The sequence below is a fragment of the Mus musculus genome, chromosome 3 (assembly GCF_000001635.26).
Source record: "Mus musculus strain C57BL/6J chromosome 3, GRCm38.p6 C57BL/6J".
In the NCBI taxonomy this organism is placed as follows: domain Eukaryota; kingdom Metazoa; phylum Chordata; class Mammalia; order Rodentia; family Muridae; genus Mus; species Mus musculus.
In genome coordinates this window covers 125,269,402-125,291,536 of record NC_000069.6, presented here as the reverse complement: position 1 = coordinate 125,291,536, position 22,135 = coordinate 125,269,402, and positions in this window count along the sequence as shown.

Below are 22,135 nucleotides of genomic sequence, written 5' to 3'. Positions count from 1 at the left end.
GTGAGTGAGCACCCAGGGAAGTCCTCAATGCTGAGAGCATCATGTCAGGAAAGTCTGCATCAAGAGAGGAAGCAAGGGGTATAGATCTGAAAAACATGAAAAAATGCAGTCACCAATAATATCCGTAGGATTGATAAAGGAAGCTCAAGTCCTTTACTCTTTTTTTTTTTTTTTTTAAACCCAAAAGCAGGCTATGTTAGCCAAGGGACAGAGGAGCAGAATAAAAATCCATGCAAAGAATAGAAACTAGAAACTTGCTGCTCAGCCTCAAGTCCTGTTTGACAAGGAAAACTGTGATTTATAACAAAGTCCTCAAATGAATGAAAAAGCAGAAATCCAGAAGAGTTGAAATGTTTATAAAAAACGTGTTCTAAAGGAGAGAAATGCCATCAGTCAGAGCAGGGCAATGCGAGAGTCAAGGGGACACATTTAATAATAAACTGCACTTATATTCAAAGTAATGAAATATTTCTATAAAAACACTAGAGACTAAAATTCATTAACAAAAATATTGACCATTATTTGAATGGAATTTCAATCCCCTAATATACTATTTCTTAGGTATCTCATAGAAAAATACCTATTTTTTATTCTAAAGAATTGAATTTGCTTAAACTGAGGCATCATCCTAGGGTAGATTTTGGATGATGAGCCATTGAAATGTCAACTAGGCTTAAAATTGCATTGATTCAAATGTAAATGATATCATCACTTTGTATCAGTATCTGCCAGTCTATAAAACCATGCATGTTTTAATATGACTAAGTAGCCAAATGATTATGTTAATGGAATAAATTATATCTAAGGTTTGAGAAAGATATCTAAGTACTCTATGTAGAAGCATTTTATATTAAGATAAAATAAATATTTAAAATAAATATTTATGACTTGAACTTCCAGTGATCTGTGCTACAGAACCAATGATAGCTTTTGCTTTTGTTTTGTTTTAATTCACAGGGTTTATTACCTTGAATCTAATTCAGTGAATTTAATATCACTAATTTAATGCTGGGATTCTTTTCTTTCCAAAAACTAATGTGAAATTTTGCTACTGTAAAAGAAACAGGAAACCCCGTTGCAGACTGAGCAGAGAAATGGGAAGTCGGAGAAACTCCAGAATGGAGAGAAGATTCTCACAGGAGAAAATGTTAAAGTACTTTGTGAAGGACACTCTGTTGTTTACAGTTGCCACTGGTTCCCTGACTTCCTCCTGGACATGTGACAAAGGATGTGCAGGAGGGAACAAGAGTGAAAACCTTCATTCCAAAGGTTACAAAAGGAAATAAATGACAATGTTGAAGGAGAGATGCTACTTCTGTACTTAGAAATATTTATAAGGCATCATTTTTTATCAATATCCTATTTTTGATGTCTCTGAAAATTTTGCTAACACTGAATATTTCTCACAATATAAAAAAATATGGTATTTTCAGTTAATAAGATGAGTAATGTTCACCTTGACTGCTTACTCTCTACCTGACTGGTTTTCATTTCAGTTTGAATAATTTTGGGTACAAGAAACTTGAAAGCTGGAGGCTTTTGTTATTAAAATTTGTGATTTTTGTATTTGAAGTAAATATGAATATAAAGAAAGCCCAGAAAACACTAACTAATCAAACATTGGGTTTAATGGAAACTGTCAGATGGCAAAGAGAAGGCACATAAGAGGAAATAAATGTATGCATAAATACAGGCTCCAGGATTCACACCAGTATTTTCACACAATGGGTATCACGCTGAATAGACACGGGCAGCCATGGTACTCACTCAGGCTTGCCTATTATTAGCTGAGGATGGCAGGTCTGTGACAGGTTCAGCCTGATCACAAGGATCACATTTAAATATAAAGGCACATTTCAATTATTCTGAGATGCACTGTGGCAGCTGGAGAGCTGAGCTTGAACTACATGGTGAAGAAGATGCTGTGAAAAAGGAGACTCCTGGCAATTAATCACACACGTCAAGAACAGCCAAAGGGATCTGCTGCATTTGAAAATAAAGGACTCTATGTGGCCCCAAAGGACACACAGGGCTTCTAAGTCCTTCAATTAAGGTTGACTGCTTGTGGCTCCAAAAGAAGATTTTAAACAATGGCATGGCAATGGTGTGAGCATACATTAATTCATAACATCACAAATAGCACTGTGGAATTTCCTTGAAAATTAAAAAAAATTGAAAAGAGCAATAGGCACCTTTTCCTACATTATGACAAATAGCATATTTTTGTTCCCATTGGTGTTCTATTTGATATTTTCCAGCTACTTTCTCACTGTAATGGTGTGGCTTTGCTTTTCTGCTCCATACTATTTATTTTCCACTCTCTCCATTCCTAACATGAGATGTTTGTAATGTTACTAAACTTGTTTTATGGCCAAATTTCTCTCTCGTCTTCTCCGACTTCTAGCTCCCGGTTTTAATGAATCTAATAGGTCATTTACGGACTGAAAGTGTGGTGTGCTACAGTGATAGCATAGGTTTTGTTTTATGCCCACTAATGAAATAAAGAAAAAGCTATTTATTGAGATAGTCAGCTTGTCCTTTGATTGGAGGAGGAAATTTATGCCTGGAATTGTAAATGTGATCAAGATGTATGGCTAGGGAAATGGAAGACCTTAGGGGAGAAACTATTGATAGTGTTTTCCTGAAGGGTTATGTTGTCAAACTCACTTCTAAGTACTTATTCTTATATTGATTGATTGGCCATAATCTCAGCCTTGGACAGACCAACTTTGTTTTGCATAAGGTCATGGTTAATTCAAAGGGTCAACACTATTCAAGACTCTGAGAATAAGTGACTGTGCGTGGCTGGAACACCTGCATCACTTCTGTATAAGTCACCACCCTCAGATCTCAGGAAGCAACATGGAAATGATGTAGAAATGATGTAAGTCCTGGGGGTAGAAAGCAGCATTTCAGAGGTCTTGACTGAGACAATGCCTTGGGTATTACACACATGTACTCAAAGCATCTCTGGCTTTCCGCTCAAGAGCTCCCAAGATTAAGAATGTTAAAATCTTAAGCAGGGGAAAAGGAGGAGATCCTAAGTCTTACCCCTGTCTCAGACGGTAGTAGCAGTGATAGCTGTTTCAGAAGAAAGCTATTTCACTTTGGGGAAGGGCAGACATTGGTAGGTTGTTCATGCCTGAGTGAATGACCTCCCATACAAGTATATTTGGGCAGTACTAGTTGAACATAGTAGTACTGTGTGTGTGTATGTGTGCGTGTGCTTTAAAATTTGAAGTTTTGATGCAGATATTGATGGCTATGACTACAACATATTATGAAAATAAGACCTCAAAATGAAATAATCAAAACATTATATATTTTTAAACTAAAAGAAAAAATAAAATGAAGGTATATGTTATGGTCTTAGCATAAAATATATATGAGACAGAATCTACACATTCAATAAATGTTTTTCAATAAAATAATATATTTTATGCATATTTTGCATTCATAGTCTTGGTGAAAGTGATCTATCATTCTAAACTGTTTTTAGATCAAGGCTTACTAATGTTTTGAGTTACTTTTTATAAGTTTTTGAGAGTGTTGGATATAATTACAGAAAAAATATATGTAAATCAAATAGCTATTAACCAAACAGAAATTATTTAAAATAAATTATTTTGAATACATATGAGTTTATTATTTGTTAAAAATGAAAGCAAATATGCATAAATTAGATGGACGTACTTATTTTGTTTTATATAAAGAATAAAACCTAGGTATCCTAAAGTTTCCACATCCTTCCAAAAACATTGTAAGTCTGTCAGAGAAATAGCTCACTCCCTGATACCAACTTCTGCATTAGTTACCCTTGTATTCATATAACAAAACACCATGACTGAGGCAAATTATTTAAGAAATGTTTAATTTTTGGTTTTGGTTTCAGAAGGTAGAATCCATGATGGCAAAACAGAAGCATGGTGGTTTTCTCAGTTTAAAACCAGCACAGCTAACCTTCCATCCTGTACAAAAGAAAGGCCTGAGGAATTTAATTCCCCCCAAAAGAAAGCTTGTGATAAAGTTAATAAAGGGGACCAGGAACTATCCCAAACAGACAGTTGAAGGTAGTAGTATCATGCAACTCTTGAGAGCTTACATCTTACTTCTCTAGTTGGAAACAGAAAGGGGGGGGTGGAGGGAGGGAGGGAAGGAAGGAAGGAGGGAGGGAGGAAAGAAGAAAGAGAAGGGAGGAATGAGCAAAGAAGGAAGGGAAGAAGAAGGAAAGGGAGGAGGGGGGGAAAGGGAGAGAGATGGTAATGGAAAGAGAGAAAGGTAAACAGAGAGAGACACAGACAGACACAGACAGACAGAGAGACAAAAAGGGAGGAAGTGAGGGAGAGAGAGAGAGAGAGAGAGAGAGAGAGAGAGAGAGAGAGAGAACTCAGAATGCCATGGTTGTTTTAAAGCCCCCAAACCTTCCCCTAACCTAACCTCCTCAACAAAGCCATGTCTACCAAGCTAACAGTTTTACAAACTGATGTCCAAGCATACAAACATGATCTGATGAGAGACATTCTTATTAAAACCAGTACAGTGTGCATGCTGCATCTTCAGATCCACACTTGTGATGGAGTCATATAAGAAAACACAGGCAAGTGGTGCCAGAAAACTCTTAATAATTACTTAGATTTTGAGTAAATCTTTATCATTGCTCATTTGTAAACTTTTCACAACCTACACATTTGAGTTCATAATATCATGCAAGGCTTTGACTCATGATTAAAGAATTAGGCTCTAGGTTATAACAAAACAAAACAACAAAAAAAAACTATGTTCATGACAATGTGTAGAGCATTAAGGATGCTCCTGAGTCCACATCAAACCCTCTTCCTTTGCTCAGCATGTGGGAATCAGCTTCACCCTCCACCCTTTCTCTAGAACTAGAGCATAAGCATTGTGAAGAAATTTCCTCTTTTAACACATTGTTCCCCGGTCTAAAACTGTCGTCCTGACCAGTTGGTAGATTACCAGTAATTCCTTATGGCTGTTTCAATTTTCAATCTGTGAAGATGTAACAACACCAGGGCAGACGTACTTTATCTATAGTGTACTCTTAAGAAAGCTTCCGGGTATGAAGCCTCTGTCAATCATGATGCTGGTTTTGGCCTTCATTGTTCTTGGCTCCTGAAGAACTTCTTCCGGAATGAATCTTCCATGGACCATATCTCAGTCCTTATATTATCTACAACATCTTTACTGGAAATGCTCTCATCATTTTGCCCATGAATGTAAGAAACAGGACCTTTAACTTTAAATCAGTAGGTAGTACTATATTTAAAGTTAGTATTTCCTGAACTGTTTCTTCTACTAAGATTTGCATTTGTTTCTAACTTTAACGGTGTCCCCCATTCATTACACTCCCATTTAACCCCACCTAATATTAATTGACAACACATGTCCCCTAATTGCTAATAAACTGTCTACTTTTTGCAGGGATTATAATTATTTCTATGTATAACAACCTTCTGAAAGGGGAATTGTGAACTGCTAATTTGAACTTTAACCTCTGAAAAGCTATATGCTCCAAATATGTTTTGTGATAATGGAAAATAAACTTGGAAAAATCAATTCTACCTAGTCCTAGATGTGTTTCAGAGCTTTTAGAATGCATGATTTTCGAGGAATATTGATACTATTTCAGATTTTTTAACATTTCTTCTCAATTGTCATTTTTTGAAGTAGAAATACAATAATACTTACTGGTAGCAGGAAATAATAAATCCGGTGTTTATTATTGAATGACTATTATCCTTGGGTTCTTTTATTGGCTGACATAATTTCTTATGTAATAAAGGAACATTGGATATGTTTGCTTTCTTCTATAAAAAGTTACAGGAGAGTAGGCCATATCAAATTGGGAAGCACTCCAGACGAAGGAGGACTATTTCTGAATATATTGTATGATAGATTTTTTCCAAGGGAGATGTAAAAACACACTTTCCACTCATATATAATCCCTAACACTCACCAACGTCTCATCTCTCATCACACCACACACACATATACACACGCACACACAAACACGCACACACACACCACAGAGAAGGTACCTACAACAGCCCAAATAAAGTCTATACCAATGTCCTATTTGGTGAACCAATGATTTTTGATTGAGGTAGCTAACAGGAATATCTATGAGGGTCACTTACAAGGAGCAGGGACACCTCAAGAGTTGCTTCTCTGGAAAGCACATCTCAAAGTGTGTGAAAACTTCTGAAAATCATAATGATGGAACTCCTGATTCAAGAAGCTACAAGCTGCTCCCAGGTTCAAACATCTCTTTCTGTTTTCAGTTTGGCTGGACAGAGTCTCTAAGCCCAGTAACTCTTTCCTCTTTTTTTTTTTTTTTTTTTTTTTTTGTATTCAGCAGAAAAGAGCCCTCAAGAGTCCACTTGAGAAATATTTCTGACAGTGTAAATAGGAGATCCTTCATTGTGAGATACCTGCTCATTGGGAGAAGACAGGACTCACTCATTAGAAAAGGAAAAAAGGAAACTGAATCTCTATCACCAACTGATTTGCCTGGCTCAATTATGGAAAACAGGTTTGGAGGGGAAAATGAAAGACCAGACTCAGTGTCAACAGCTAGAGCAACTTTATTTAATGGCACATTGGTGGCATCTACATATCTGGCTGCACCATAATTACAATAAACCCAGGAACACAGGGGCCAGAGTGAAGGAAAAAAGAGTCCATGCTTGAAGCTGGGGTTCTGTGGCTAAGCTTAGATACAGCATGGCTTCTGTGTGTGTGTGTGTGTGTGTTTGTGTGTCTATGTGTGTTGGGGACAGAATTGGGGAGCTATAGATAAGCTATTTCTTAGATAAGCTATTTTCTGAGACTTCAGGGCTTGCTTTCTCTTTTCTGCTGGAGTCAGAGGTCAGCTGCTCTTCTACCATCCCCAAGTAGTTGGTTTACTGGACCTTAAATCTCAGCTTCAGAGTCTTGGTGAAGGTTAGAGTTCACACGAATGGGTTCTTTTATACTTAGCATCTATAAAATTTAAAAGTTCACATAGATAATTGCTGATATCAGTTTTTAAGAGTTGTATGGTTGACAATATTTTTAATATTTTGTCTATAAAATGATACTATTATGATAGATATGAAAAAAATCTCCACTTCAAATACATCAAAATGGATCTTGAGGAATGTTAAATATACTATTGTTCCTATAACTTCCTGTAATTTGGCTTCTTTCTGTTCTTAAATTTCAAAGGTCAAGTCTTGAGGATGTTGGAGTTGTAAAGAGTGAAAAAAATTGTGTGATAGTTACATTTTTCACAATACAGTTTTTGACATGCACACTAATATATGTTATAGTATGGTGCCTATATTTAAAACAAAACAAATGAAAATAATGACAATACTTCTTGCCTTTTGTTAACTGGAGAAGGGTCCTGCATAGGCTCATGTATTTGAACAGTTGGTTCATGGTAGGTATTGTTGTTTTATAGAAACTTTCAGACCTGTAGCCTTGGTAGAGTTATTTTACTGGGGGATGGGCTTGCAGCATTTATAGCAGTGCTTCTTAAACTTCCTAGTGATATGACCCTTTCTGCAGTTCCTTATGTCATGGTGCCCCTATCCATGAAATTATTTTGTTACTACTTTATAACTCTAATTTTGCTGCTTTTATGAATCACAACATAAATATCTGATATGTAACCCCCAAAGGCATAATGAGTCATAGGTTGACAAGTACTGGCTTACAGTCTCATCTCCTTCAGTTGTTTTTACTGAAGACATGCCAGCCAACTTCCTGCACCTGCCTCCACTTCATGCCATGCCATGATTCCCCACAATTATGAACTCTACCATGAAGAAACTGTAAGCCCAAACAAACATTAATCCTTAAATTGTTTCTGGTTAATACTTGCCCTCTACCACATTCAAAACATAAAAACCTATAGTAATTTATAAAATGCATTTTCATGAGCTGTAAAAAATTGAAAAATGAAGCATCTCATGAAAACTGTCAGTACACAAATATATGGTGACTACTCACATATATAGTAACAAACATTTCATTAAATGTAACCAGGAAAATGATTTTTTATATTGATTGAAGATCATATGAACATACATTTGAGAAAAAAACCAACCAATCATGCCTTGTACTTCAGAATATACTTAGATATTAATTCCACATTGAAATAGATAGTAATATAATGTGAATATAAATCTTCTGGAATAAAACATAACAGAATCTGTATGTCTTTGGAGTAGATAATTTTAATAGTCAAAAAAAAATCAATGATCACTAACACATTAAAATGGATTTATGAAAAGACAAGATTGTGATAGTTACGAAGAATTGCATAGATTGTCTGGAATGCATGCCTTTGAGAGTCTTGTGCTAAATATATAAGACCATGCAAGAGCTGATAAACTGAAAAGCTACCTAAAATGTACCACACAGGATTTGTTCAAGATCACAGAAAAGGATATCCCGGTGCCAAAGATTCTTTCCCATACTAACCTAGGAAAATAAAACATCCAAATGAGAAGTTATCACAATGCAGCTCTTAGAAAGCGAGTTCTAGGAGAAAGATACTCATGAATTAATGAGAATGCTTTTGTGAATCATAAACTAAAATGGACAGCTTTGGAGATTGCTTGGTGATACCTATTGCTGCAGAACATGTATTTCTTTATCAACATAGACCTTTTTCTCCTTGGTAAATACAAAACAGATATTAAATAAACATATGCATAAATGTTCATAGATGTGTTATACATAAAAAACAATAACAAATAACACAGATAATCATTTTGACAGTATGTTGATACATAGATTTCTGCTTATAAAACTAAGGATTATGAAGCAATGACAACATATTGCTACACTAAGACAGGATTAAACTTAGAACATGTATGAAATACCAAGATATAACAGGAAATACATTATTGGTTCTAGCTTTTGATAAATAAATTGCAGGTAGAATGAGGGCTTGTGAAGTGCTGCTAAAATCTTACTTTGTAAAAATTTAGATCACAGTAATAACATGAATATTAGGACTATAAAAAGAACATTGACTATATATTTTCTTATATACTAGGGGAAAAAGAATATAGACTATTTTCATATTGTTTACATATATAGATTTTGTATAAACACAGAATGCAGGACTTTCTAAACCCCAGATTATTCTATATAATAGAATTCACCCTGAAGTACACAAAACTATATTCAGTTAAAAGGGAGATTTCTTACAAAAAGGATATGATTGTTCTCCTAAAATCATTTTATCAAGCTGGGCAGTTCATCATGCTGGGCGGTGGTGGTGCACGCCTTTAATCCCAGCACTTGGGAGGCAAAGGCAAGCGATTTCTGAGTTCAAGGCCAGCCTGGTCTACAGAGTGAGTTTCAGGACAGCCAGGGCTACACAGAGAAACCCTGCCTCAAAACAAACAACAAAAACCCAAAACAAAACAAAATAAAACAAAAGAAAGAAAGAAAACAGAAAAATTATTTCATCAATGGGGAATCAAAACAAAACTGCATTTGGGAGCTTTTTATGGAGGACATAAGATTACTAAAAACTTTAGACCTTTTTACAAACTATAAAATTTAAAGAATTAAAAGGACAAAGTGTTATAAAAAGAAAGTAAATTTGATTTGCTATTCTTTCAGAAGGGAATCATGAGTGTGTGACTCAGTTGTACAGTGCTTGGCTAGTATGCTGAAGCCCTGGGTTCAATATTCAGCAACATATAAAACTGTGTACACTGGTGTTCCAAACCTATATTACTTGTAATGGGCAATTGGAGACAGGAGGATCAGATATCCAAGGTCATCCTAGGCTATATAGTACATTTGAATCTCTCAAAAATAATTAAAAAGAAAAGAAAATGGGGGAAAGGAAATGAAAATATCGTATGTACGTATGTGCACACACAATTCCATGAATACTACTACAAAATGGTTTAAAGAATATCATATGGCTTAAATGTGCAGATCTTATATATACATTCATTGTCTTAAAACCAATTCTTCATACATATGATGAGATGAATGAGCATCAGTGCATTTATGATTTGATATAGTTTTCACTTTGTTTCACATTAGTATGTATTACAACCTAGTGTACAAATACACATTTGTATAAGCACACATGCATAGCCACTAGTGAATGATACAAAGGCCCTCTTATCTTGGGCAATGAAGTAATTAAAATGAAAATTTTGATAGACTTGAAAAAGATTGTCAATAAAAGAATGCCGTTCTGAAGAAGACTGGCAGAGAGTAGAAAGCTGCAGGAAAGATGACTGGTGCTGGCAAGCGTAAGGGAGTGCTGCCATAGTGTTAAAGTGCAAGCGCAGCTTTGTCTCACAGAAGAAAGGCTTCGAGTCACAACCAACTTATACAGTAAACCACTTCAGAGAAGGATAGTTTGCACCACAGGAAGTTGGACGATGGGCTTATCCTCCATATAGATCCTTAAAGGAATTTTGTCTGTTTGGAAGAGATAGATTAATTGCTTTTACATGTACTTTGGAGCAGGTGGTGTACAGGGAGAGGATAATCTATTTTGTGACTTAAAGCCACTCAACCCCGAGGTCAAGACTACAGTGTAAAGGTAAGTTATATGCATTAAAGTACTTTTATCTAATTTAAAATGAGAAGTTTTGAAAGGCAAAAAAAAATATTTATGGTAAGAGAGATACATGGAAATATTTTCATGCAGACTGGACAGCATTTATTGACAGATGAATTTTAGAGTGATCTTTAAGCAGGATAAATTGTAAGGTAATTAAAACTTATTTCTAGATTTTGACTTTGTGACTTAATTGTATGTGCATTTCTTTAATTTATGTAAAAAATATAATGGCACATGACTTTGTAAAAGGAGAGTTCAATTTAAATGTGATTAATAATTAAAGTTGTTATATATAGATAAGTTGAGTTTACTGTTGCATAAATCAATTGAGACCTTGAAGTCTGGATACAAGATACACCTCAGGGAATTGTAAGATAAAGGTATTATATAAAAGCTTGAAACAATATGAACTGACATAAAGAGAAGCTGTAAAGAGAAAACATCACCTTCCAGCTCTGAGTCAAACTTTCTGATGTTTACTGCCTGGGAAAGAGCCAGAAGAGATGCACCAAAAGAAGCACAAGGAAAATTATGTTTTGTGATAAATATAAGGGACAGAAGTTAGCACAAGAAAGAGCCAAGCCAAGATGGAAATCTTCCTGAATGAAAATTTAAAATAAGACTTAGTCAAGTTCATTGCCTTTGCCAAGTATATTTTCAAGGGTTGACTTTGGGGTAAAACAAAATGCAAACTGTTATTTCCATAATGTTCCACATATAGTAAATTTAAGACTCGAGGTCTGGAGGGGTTGTTATTAAAGCAACATAAATACAGATAAAAGAGCTAAGGATTAGTTCAATATATGTCAGAGTGCCACATAAGTAATGGACTGCGATGCAACTAGTCAAAGAAAATCTCATGAATTTGAAAGAGAGTTGGGATGGTTGTATGGGAGGACTTGGAGGGGTGACTGGAAGGAGAAATGTTGTAATTAAATTATAATCTGAAAAAATAATGAATAAAAATCATATGCCACAAAATGGACTGTAATACAAAACAAAACAAACAAACAGACAAAAACTTTGGGGGGGATGTAGTCATGACAAAGCAGTTTTTTTTTCCAGGCCAGTTATTATTGTAGCTCACAGGGTTCACACCTGGATAAGACAGATAATGACTTTCCTCCTTTGGCATCAACATGATACTATGCAAGCCAGCTGACAGAGATAAAGTTTAAAGGTCAGCACTGGCTGCCTTCATTTCTTCATGTCTATGACTCAAGTATGCAGTGCCTTCTGCAACAGAGCATTAGCATGATGTACTTGAGGATAAACAAGAACATTTTTTTTTTTAGGAGCAAAGCATAAGTATTTAATCAAAGATGTTCAAGAAAACCTGATTTATCAGGAGCATAACCATTTTGAAGTATACATGAATTGACATTGTGATCATGTGGACATAATAAAGCTATAGTGTGCTTACAGGAAAATCTCTAGGGTTCATTTCACATAATTTTACTGTTCTCATTAGTGCAGTAATCTCTCTATAAAACTTGTATCAAAGAGTAAGTTATGAAGATTAACCGAAAGCTTCCTAAAATATGGTATAGAAAGATGCGTTCTAGCAGATACCTAGGAAATAAATGATGTAATGATCAAGGAGGGTTAGCACAGTCAGAGGCACAGGAAATAAGATGAGGTAGCTTTGCTACTGGAGAAAAGTCAGTGCATGTTTACAAAGAAAAGAGCTTCTATCACTACCCCAATCTCCACAAGTATGCCCTGTGAAACAGAGGCTGGCCATGGACCATGTTTGCCAATAAATAGGATAGGCTAACTGCAGAGCTTTACCTGCCTCTCCTCCCCTCCAAACCCAACCTCCCAGTCTCACTCCCAGCACTGTTGCTTAATACCTGCTGTGGCTCCCCACTCCCTCAGTTCCTTTCTCCAGCAGAACACCTGTTCTGGTCTTTCCTTATTCTCTGTCTCAACTCCCAGCAGACTAGGCAAATCCTGGTGGAACACCCTGTTTTTCTCCCTCCTTCAGCCACCAATTTCTATCCCATCTCCATTTCTAAGTGTCTGCTCACAAAACTGAGGAAAAAAAAAAAAAAAAAGGATTATCAGAAACCTCCAGTGACCACACCTGGCAGGATGTAAGAACAGTTTCCTACCAGACAACCCACAGGCACCACACTCTCCTAAGAGAAGGCAATGGGCAACAGAAAACAAGTTAAAAAAAAGAAAAAACAAGCCACCTACCCAATAAAGATAAGACCAGACATCAACATTTCAATTTCACCATCTTTCAGAAACCAGATGCCTAGAGTAAAAAACAATGTCAATATCAGCCAGGACAATAAATATCTTAGTCAAAGAAAATGTTAAATCTTAAAAAAAAAAAAATCCGTTAATCCAGTTGCAAAACAACTAGGAATTTGGAGACAATAAAATGACCCAAATCAAGTAATGGGACTGGAAGGAGGAGAAGATACAGAAAATATTTTCAACAAAATCATGGAAAACATTTCTCAAACCTAAAGAGGAAGAAGATGCTTATGACGATATAAGAAGCCCATGTAGCACCACACTGCCTGCAGAAGACATTTTCATTAATAAGTACAACGCCAAAATGTTCAGAACAAAGGAAATAGTAAAAGATACAAGGGAAATAGACCAATTAATATATATATATACATATATATATATATATATATATATATATATATTATATATATATATAGACTTGTTAGAGTTGCACCTGACTTCTCAACGCAGACTGCAAAGCCAAAAGGGCCTGGACAGATTTTCTACAAACTTAAGAGGCCAAAGATATGAGTTTGCATTCAGCAAAACTCCCAACCACAAGAGTAGAAAAATTAATATTCTAAAATAAAACCAAACTTATGCAGTGCATGTCTACAAATCTAACTATAGAGAAGAAATAGAAAAAAATCTGAGCCTGAAGAGGTTAATCACATCCAACAAAAATAATCACAGGAGGCAAATCAATTTTTTTTTTTAAAAGGAGAATCAAACACATATATGGCAACATTGAAAAGAAACCTGAGTAAGAAAACACTGCTCACTGATAGTTTTAGTCATCAGTGGTCTCAATCCAACACCCAATGCCGAGATACAGACCAACAGATGGATGAGAAAACAGTGTCTATCCTTCTGCTGGACGCAAGAAGGACACCTTAACATCAAAGATAAGCATCAACCCAGGTTCAAAGATAAACATCACCTTAGGTTAAAAGAATGGAAACGGATATTCTAAAGCAAAACGGCCTAAGAAAAGAACCAGGGTAAATATTTTAATGTTTGACAAAATAGAGTTCACACAAAAACTAATCAGAAGAGCTAAAAAAAAAAAAAAAAAAAAAAAAAGGACACTATATGCTCATTGAAGGAAAAGCCTGCCATAAAGTTATTTCAATTCTTAATATTTATGCACAAGCACAAGGGTAACCAAGTTCATAAAGAAAAAATTATGACAGCGTAAATCACATATTGACCCTCATATTCCGATAGTGGAAGACTTTAATACCCAACTCTTACTAATAAACATGGAACCCAGCAAAACAAAACAAAACAAAACAAAGAAATTCTGGAGCTAACCAGCATTGTAAGGAAAAATGGATGCTTCAGCCAAATATAAAATAAAATAGTTTCTCAGCAGCTCATGGAACTTTCACCAAAATTGAACACATACTAGCACACATGAATGGAAAAGCGCCCAGAGCCAGATGGAATTAGCACAGAAATCTACCCAACTTTCAGTGAAGAGTTAGTACTAATACTACTCAAATTAAAAACAGATGAAACATTCCCCAGTTTATTTTATGAGGCCACAGTTACCCTGATATCTAAGCCACATAAAGACCAACATGAAAAGAGAATTACAGATCACTCTCCCAATGGAGAGATACTTAAAAAAAATAAATAAAAAAAGAGTTCTACAGAAGTAAGAAATTAACGAATAAGACAAGTTTTTCCCGTTTATCCATACCTATTCAGTATAGTACTTGAAGTCTTAACAAGAGAAATATGACAACTGAAGGAAATTAATGAGACACAAATTGGAAAGGAAGAAGTCAAATTATCCTTAGTTGTAGACAATATAATAGTATATATAATTAACCCGCAGATTTCCACTGACAAAATTCTGTAGCTGATAACTACTTTTTACAAAGTAGTAGGATACAAAATTAACTCATAAAAGTTAATAACCTTTCAATATAAAAATGACAAAGAGACTGAGAAAAAGTCAGAGAAACAAAACATTTCAAAATAGCTTTAGAAATTTGAAATATCTTTGAATAGCTCTAACAAAGATAATGAAAGATATGTTTGATAAAAATCTTCAGATGTTGAAGAGATAAATTTAAGAAAATATCAGAATGAAAATATTTCTCATGGTCATGGATCAGTAGGATTAACATAATAAAAATGACCATCTTACCAAAAACAATCAACAGACTCAACTCAAAATTCCTATAAAAATTCCAGTACAATTTTTTGCTGATCTTGAAAGGACAACTTTCAGCTTTATATTTAAACACACAAACACATATACCAAAACAAACAAACAAACAAAAAAGAGAATACTGAAATTAATCCTGAATAACAAAAGAACTACTTTAGATATCTCTGTTGCTGATTTCAACTTGTTTAGTAAACCTTTAGGGATAAAAAAGTATTGTATTAGCATAAAAACTGACACATTTTTTTTTCAACAGAATAGAATTAAAATCACAGTCATGAATCCTGGACCTATGGACAGCTGATTTTGTATAAAGAAGCTAGAAATACACAATGGAAATAATACAGTGTCTTCAACAAATGTGTGCTGGTCAAACTGCATATCTTCATGTAGAAGACTTCAAATAGATCATGTTGCATAACACTCAAAATCAGATGGATCAAAAACCTCAACCTAAAACCTTATACACTGAACCCAATAAAAGAGAAAAGTAGGGAATTGCCTTTAACTCATTAGCAGAGAAAGTGTCTTTCTGAACAGACCACCATTAGCACAGGCAGTAAGGTCAGATTAATTAATAAATAAAATCTCATGAAAGTGAAAGTTTTCTGTTTACAAAAGATATCCTAATTCAAACAAATTTGCAACCTACAAAATGGGAGACTTTTTTTTTTTTACCAGCTAAATATCAAATAGATGGCCGATATTCAAAATATATAAAGACCTGAAAAAATTGAATATCAAGAAAAAAATAGCTAATTTAAAAATGAGATACAGATCTAAACGGAGAGTTAAAAATGAAATTCAAATGGATGACAAATGTCTATAGCCTTGGTCATCAGGGGAAAGTTAATCAAATGTACTTTGAGATTTCATTTTACCCGTGTAGGAATAGAAATTGTAATTAGCAAATAAATAAGGTAAACACTCATCTCTTGGTGGGAGAGCAATTTTATAGAATCACTATGGAAACCAATACATCAGTTTCTAAGGGAAAAATAGGAAACAATTTGCCTCAAGGTATAACTACCACTCTTGGATCTATACTCATACTATCCACCCTATCACAGAGATACTTGCTTAGTCATGTTCATGATTGTAAGACATTGGAAACCTCCTAGAAGTTCCACAATCAATGAATGACCATCCAAAAACTGTCCCACCTGGGGATCCATCCCATATACAATCATAAAACCCAGACACTATTGTGGATGCCAACAAGAGCTTATGGACAGGAGCCTGATATAGCTGTCTCCTGAGAGGCTCTGCCAGTGCCTGACACATACAGAAGTAGATGCTCACAGGCATCCATTGGACTGAGCACAGGGTCCCCAATGAAGGAAATAGAGAAAAGACCCAAGGAGCTGAAGGGGTTTGCAGCCCCATGGGAGGACAAACAATATGAACTAACTAGTACTCTCAGAGCTCCCAGGAACAAAACCACCAACCAAAGAAAACACATGGTGGTACTCATGACTCCAGCTGCATATGTAGAAGAGGATGGCCTAGTTGCTCATCAATGGGAGGAGAGGCCCTTGGTCCTGTGAAGGTTCTATGCCCCAGTGTAGGGGAATGACAGGGCCAGGGAGTGGGTGGGTTGGTGAGCAAGGGAAGGAGGGAGGGGATAGGGAGTTCTCAGAGAGGAAACCAGGAAAGGGGATAACCTTTGAAATGTAAATATGAAAATATCTAAAAAGAAAAAAGGAAAGGGAAGGGGAGGGAAGGGAAGGGAAGGGAAGGGAAGGGAAGGGAAGGGAAGGGAAGGGAAGGGAAGGGAAGGGAAGGGAAGGGAAGGGAAGGGAAGGGAAGAAGGGAAGGGAAGGAAAGGAAAGGAAAGGAAAGGAAAGGAAAGGAAAGGAAAGGAAAGGAAAGGAAAGGAAAGGAAAGGAAAGGAAAGGAAAGGAAAGGAAAGGAAAAAGAAAAGAATACCTAAGATTTCCCTTTGAACAAGAAGGATGTTGTAAGAAAAAAAGAAAAAGAAAAAGAAAATATGATAGATTTATACAATGAAAGATTACTCATTAAAATAACAAATAATGAAATTCACAGGTAAATGTAAAAAACTAGAAAAATATCATCCTAAGTGAGGTAACCTAGACCCAGGAAGAAAATCATGGTGTGTACTCTCTTCCATGTAGCTGTTGAGTTAATGCTGATCCACACAACCATAAAATTTACAGAACTTCTATAGAACACAGGACCAGTGGGAAGAGATCTGCCAGGAAAAAGAAACAGAATAGATATTTATGGATGGAAGGAGTTGACACAAATCAAGCGAGGATGGACAGGGATAAGAGGAACCCATACAGAATATACAGAAAGACTGCTAAATATATGGGAGAATATACAGAAAGACTGCTAAAATTAAGGGGCATTTTATTGACATAATGGAAACCTATTGCAGAAAAGCTTCCTACAAAATACACATATATGAAAGTGATATAAATGAAATTGCCAAATAATGGGGAGACAGTGCCCCACCTGGAAATCTCTTCATCAAATGAAGCTGGAAATGGATTACATCTATTTGAATTGCTGGCCCAAGGGGTCCTATGGGAACACTCCAACAGCACAAGCTGTTGTCAAATCTATAGGATGCTCTTCACAAACATTAAGACGTTTTGCTGTAGATGACACCTACAACTCACTGAACATGGAGAAGTTGAATTGGTACCTGTCTTATTAACGTTTCTATTGCTGTGAACAGTCACCATGATCAAAGCAATTAAGGAAAATACTTAATTGGGGTTGGCTTAGAGTTTTGGAAATTTAATCTTTTATTATCATGGTGGAAGGCATAGTTCTGTGCCAATAATAAAATATTAATTATGTTGATTTTTCAGAAGGAAACAGAAAATAGTATTTCATCCTATCTAAGGAATTTCTGTATGCTTAAAATCCCACTTTTGTGAAGTTAGGGTTGTTTGGTGTTTTGTAAGCAAGATAACATTCTTACTCTAATTACAGGCACAGAACTTTGAAGATACTTATGTTTCTATAAATAGTTATAAAGACAAATGACTAAACCTTCTTTTTGGCAGAGGATAAAGAGAAATAACAAAATCTCATTTTGGCAGAGGCCTAACCTGTGTTATACTTGACCCTTGCACTTGCTGTAGTGACTGGTTAAGCAAAGTGTGGACTGACCTGAGAGTCTTAGAGATTTACAGAAAAGAAAATCTTTATAGTATTAAACACAAACACAATAGAAACTTAACATTGTATTTACCACAGCACAAACTGAGACCTCTATGAATGAAATAAGGAAAGGAGACTGCCAAGCAGTAGAGTTAGACCTAGGAGGAGAGAGGGTAGTAAGAATGCTGTAATCCTTATGTGGGGCTTCAAAGAAGCTCGAATATAAGTAAGGAGCATAGGAAACATTATGTCACCGTGTGGACAGGGTGTTTGTCACTTTCTCATAGAATTTGGCTTAAATGTTCACTACTCAACAGTCATTAATTAAGAACTTAACATTATTTTTCTGATTGTTTTCTACTCTAAACTATTGTGATCCTGGTTCCAGAATATCTCGAGTCTTTAACATGCATACTATTTGGGGAAAATTCAGCATCTCTTACACTTTTTTGACGATACAATCTTATGAAATTTATAGTGACTAAAGAAAGATAATTTAAATATTTACAGATAGTACTGGTTCTCTGATTCTCTGTAGTTTAAGAAAGAGTGTCATGCCAATGGATTTTTGAGGCTATGTATTGTTTATTTCTGTTTCTTTTTTCTTTTTTCTTTTTTTGGATTTATTTTAGGCACCTAATTCATGTTGCAAAATTTCTTAATATGAAAATCACCAGTGAATTCAGGTAGATCTTTTACTCTGCTGATACTGCCTACAGTATTAAAACTCAAAATGACACGTACTACTCTAAGAATCAAGTTGCAGGGAGAGCATGTTAAATATAGCATTATTACAAAAAAATCAAGCAAGAAATAAAGCAGGGAGCTTCCGGTTATGACTTTGTCCTTCTGCTGGCTTCCTGTGGGAATTTATTGAAGCCTTTTAACTTCATAAAAAAAGCCTTGTCCCCGTTAAAGATAGTATAGGAGGGAAGAGTCTCTTCTATGTTTAAATTCCATTAGAGCTTTGTGGGTTTTCACTTCCTAAATGGACCCTTTCACTTCTGAAGGAAATTCTTTGAGGTCTATGCTTATTTGTTCTCAGCAAAAATATGATACACTTGAGTAATACAAACCACTCTTTAAAATTAGTAATTATTCATTTCCTTACTGTGAAAGTATAACTGAATTATAGTTTTCAAATTAAATAATTTGTTATGATGTAAAAGTTTTAAGTTTATAGTGAAACCCAGCTAAATTGAGTATTTAATCAGTAGTATTTTTTTAACTATAGGAGGAAGTGTTAAATAAAAAAATGTTTATAATAGCAATATGACAAACTTTGTAAGCCATTTCAAACATGATTATGCAATTATTTCCAAACTTCATTCATAGTTACCATTAGATAATCTTTATTATTGTTGTATGTTTTTGTATGATATAGTGTACCACTGTGGGTATGTGCATGCCACTGTGCATATTAGAAGGTTTGAGTGGGTTCTCTTCTTTTAACCCCAGAGTTCCAGGGGTCAGACTTGCATCTTCAGCTGGTTCAACAAGTCCTTTTAGCTACTAACCTATCCTATTGGCCCCTGCTCTTAGATTTTGATATAGGGCGGATTGAATTTTAGATCTTTGTGCACAGCAAAGTGCTTAGCTTACAGAACCATTAATAAATGCACACAAAGCCCATGATTATATGCGATACACACATAAAAGAAACTTAGATTTATTCCTGAATGTTACACGGATGGTGTGTTTAGAAACTGCACACACATGTTTCTTAAAGATGGAAACATCCTGAGGACAAAGGAATACTGGAATCATATTGACCCATACCACCTAGTTCCCCTGTGAAAAACTCACTAAACACAGCACTCAGTGCATACAACCCCCCCCCCCCCCACACACACACACACACACACAAGGTCACAGCAAATTGAACAGAACAGAAACAGAGCATTCTTTCTCTGTTGATTTATAACAAAATGCCTGCAGGGGGCATGGCTGACAAGAAAGAGAATGCTTTCACAGCTCCTGAGAATGTAAATTATTAAAGAAGCCAAAGTAAAACTCGGGAGTTGAAAATAGGAGATTGTGTGAGTTTGTGTTTGCCTGTTATACCTCCTGGCTCAATTCCTTACAACCAATTCAACCTCTGACCCAAAAACGTTGTCTTCTAGAAAAACTCAGTGCTTGAACTACATAGTGGGCTGGAAGATAGGTTCAGCCTTGGGAATATAAATAGAATCAAGTGGAAAGCGGAGCCCATTTCCCTTTCTTCTTCCTTTCTGGGAAGGCAGGCAGCTATTTAGTGTGTCTCAAGGAATCAGGAAATGATAGATTCCGGTAAGAATGGTCAGTACAGCTCAACCTGCAGTAGACGCCTCAATCAAATACTTTCCCTAGAGCTGACACCAGATCCTATGGTCCTCTCTAAACCCAATCTGCTAGGGAGAATTTTCTGTACTTTTGAGGTGAGTCACCAATAAGAAGTGAGATAAGAAGCAGGCAGTTGGGAGTGTTAAGGTGCGATTAGATGTAGCTGAGCAACTGAAGTTGAAGGCAGGTTGAGGGATGCAGAGCTAAGAGTATTGATAAGGGCATGCTTCTCCAGGCACGAGATAAGTGACGCCCAGCAATTATGCCATAAAGGCAAGTTGAAATTGAAAAAAAAAAGGAAAGAAAACTTACAGAAATGGAGACTGAGACAAGGAAAGCAATGGAAGGCACAAAGATAAAGAGTTGAATCAAGGCAGATTATCCCATGAGGATAAAAGAAGATATTGCTTCTTTAAAAGAGTGATCTGATTAGAGGGTGATAGTGGAGAGAAATGAGGTTTTTACAAGGTAAATACTCTTTAGTGAGATAAATAAAATAGTTAAAAGTAACAATAAGTTATCATTTTTAATAAGTTAATTTTCAGTGTGGGCTCTAGTCTAGAAGGTGCAGTCAGTATGTCTTCCTTGACACAGTCTATATATGTACATCAGATTTTTTTTTCCAATTTAGTATGTTAAATTTGTATTTCTCATCGTACTTCCTTACTAAACATTGAATTCAAACTGTGCCTCTTTTATTATAGGAAACTCAGTAATATCCTTTTTTTCCACATACATATCTATACAGATAAGTTATTGTTCCATTGTGGCTGAGGAGAGCAGAATGCTGCCAAACAGAAATGATAAAAACAAAAAAAAGCAACAACAACAACAAACAAACAAATAAACAAACACCAAAGTTAATGGAACCCTTCTGTGTCTACCTATACATAGGAATTTAAATCAAAAGGACAAAATATTTTCATGTTTCCAAATTTCTTAATTGCTAGTGTGGCAGAAAGAGATGATGAGATAATTAAATGATTCATTTTCATATTAGGAGAGTAGAACAAACATCGCATGAAATTCTGTAGAGTCTGCATCTGCTCTGGCATCATGACTGGGTTATATCAGTTTCTCCGTGAATGGCTTCAATATAAAAGTTTTGAATTTTTTCTTTCTTTTTGATGTGTTCCAAATGAGTTTTATGAGACCACCCTTTATATCATTAGTCAAATCAGCTGGTTTCTTGATTACTCCCGTTTTGAACATTTTACTTTAAAAGGTCACTCTCAGTTCCAAACCTAAGAAAATGACTCATAATTGCTTACATTACTACCATTTTAGATTTTGTCCTCTTAGGCAATTTTGATTATATGATAGGCAGCCAGTGACTCCCATGTGGATGATCCTATGTTAGTGCACTGTTTCTTTGCATACACTATCCCTCGGTGCCCTAACTGTCCTTTCTTTACATACACCATCCCTCGGTGCCCTAACTGTCCTTTCTTTACATACACTATCCCTCGGTGCCCTAACTGTCCTTTGACATTGTCTTGAAAACTAATGCAAAAGGAAACCTAGAGGAGGAGGTATCATTGGGTTGCATCTTACTTCCCTTGATTTGTCTTAGGCACTTTGACTAGCTATATGCAGTTCTCAGATGACAGTTGCTTAAAATAAAATCTTTCCCCTAGATT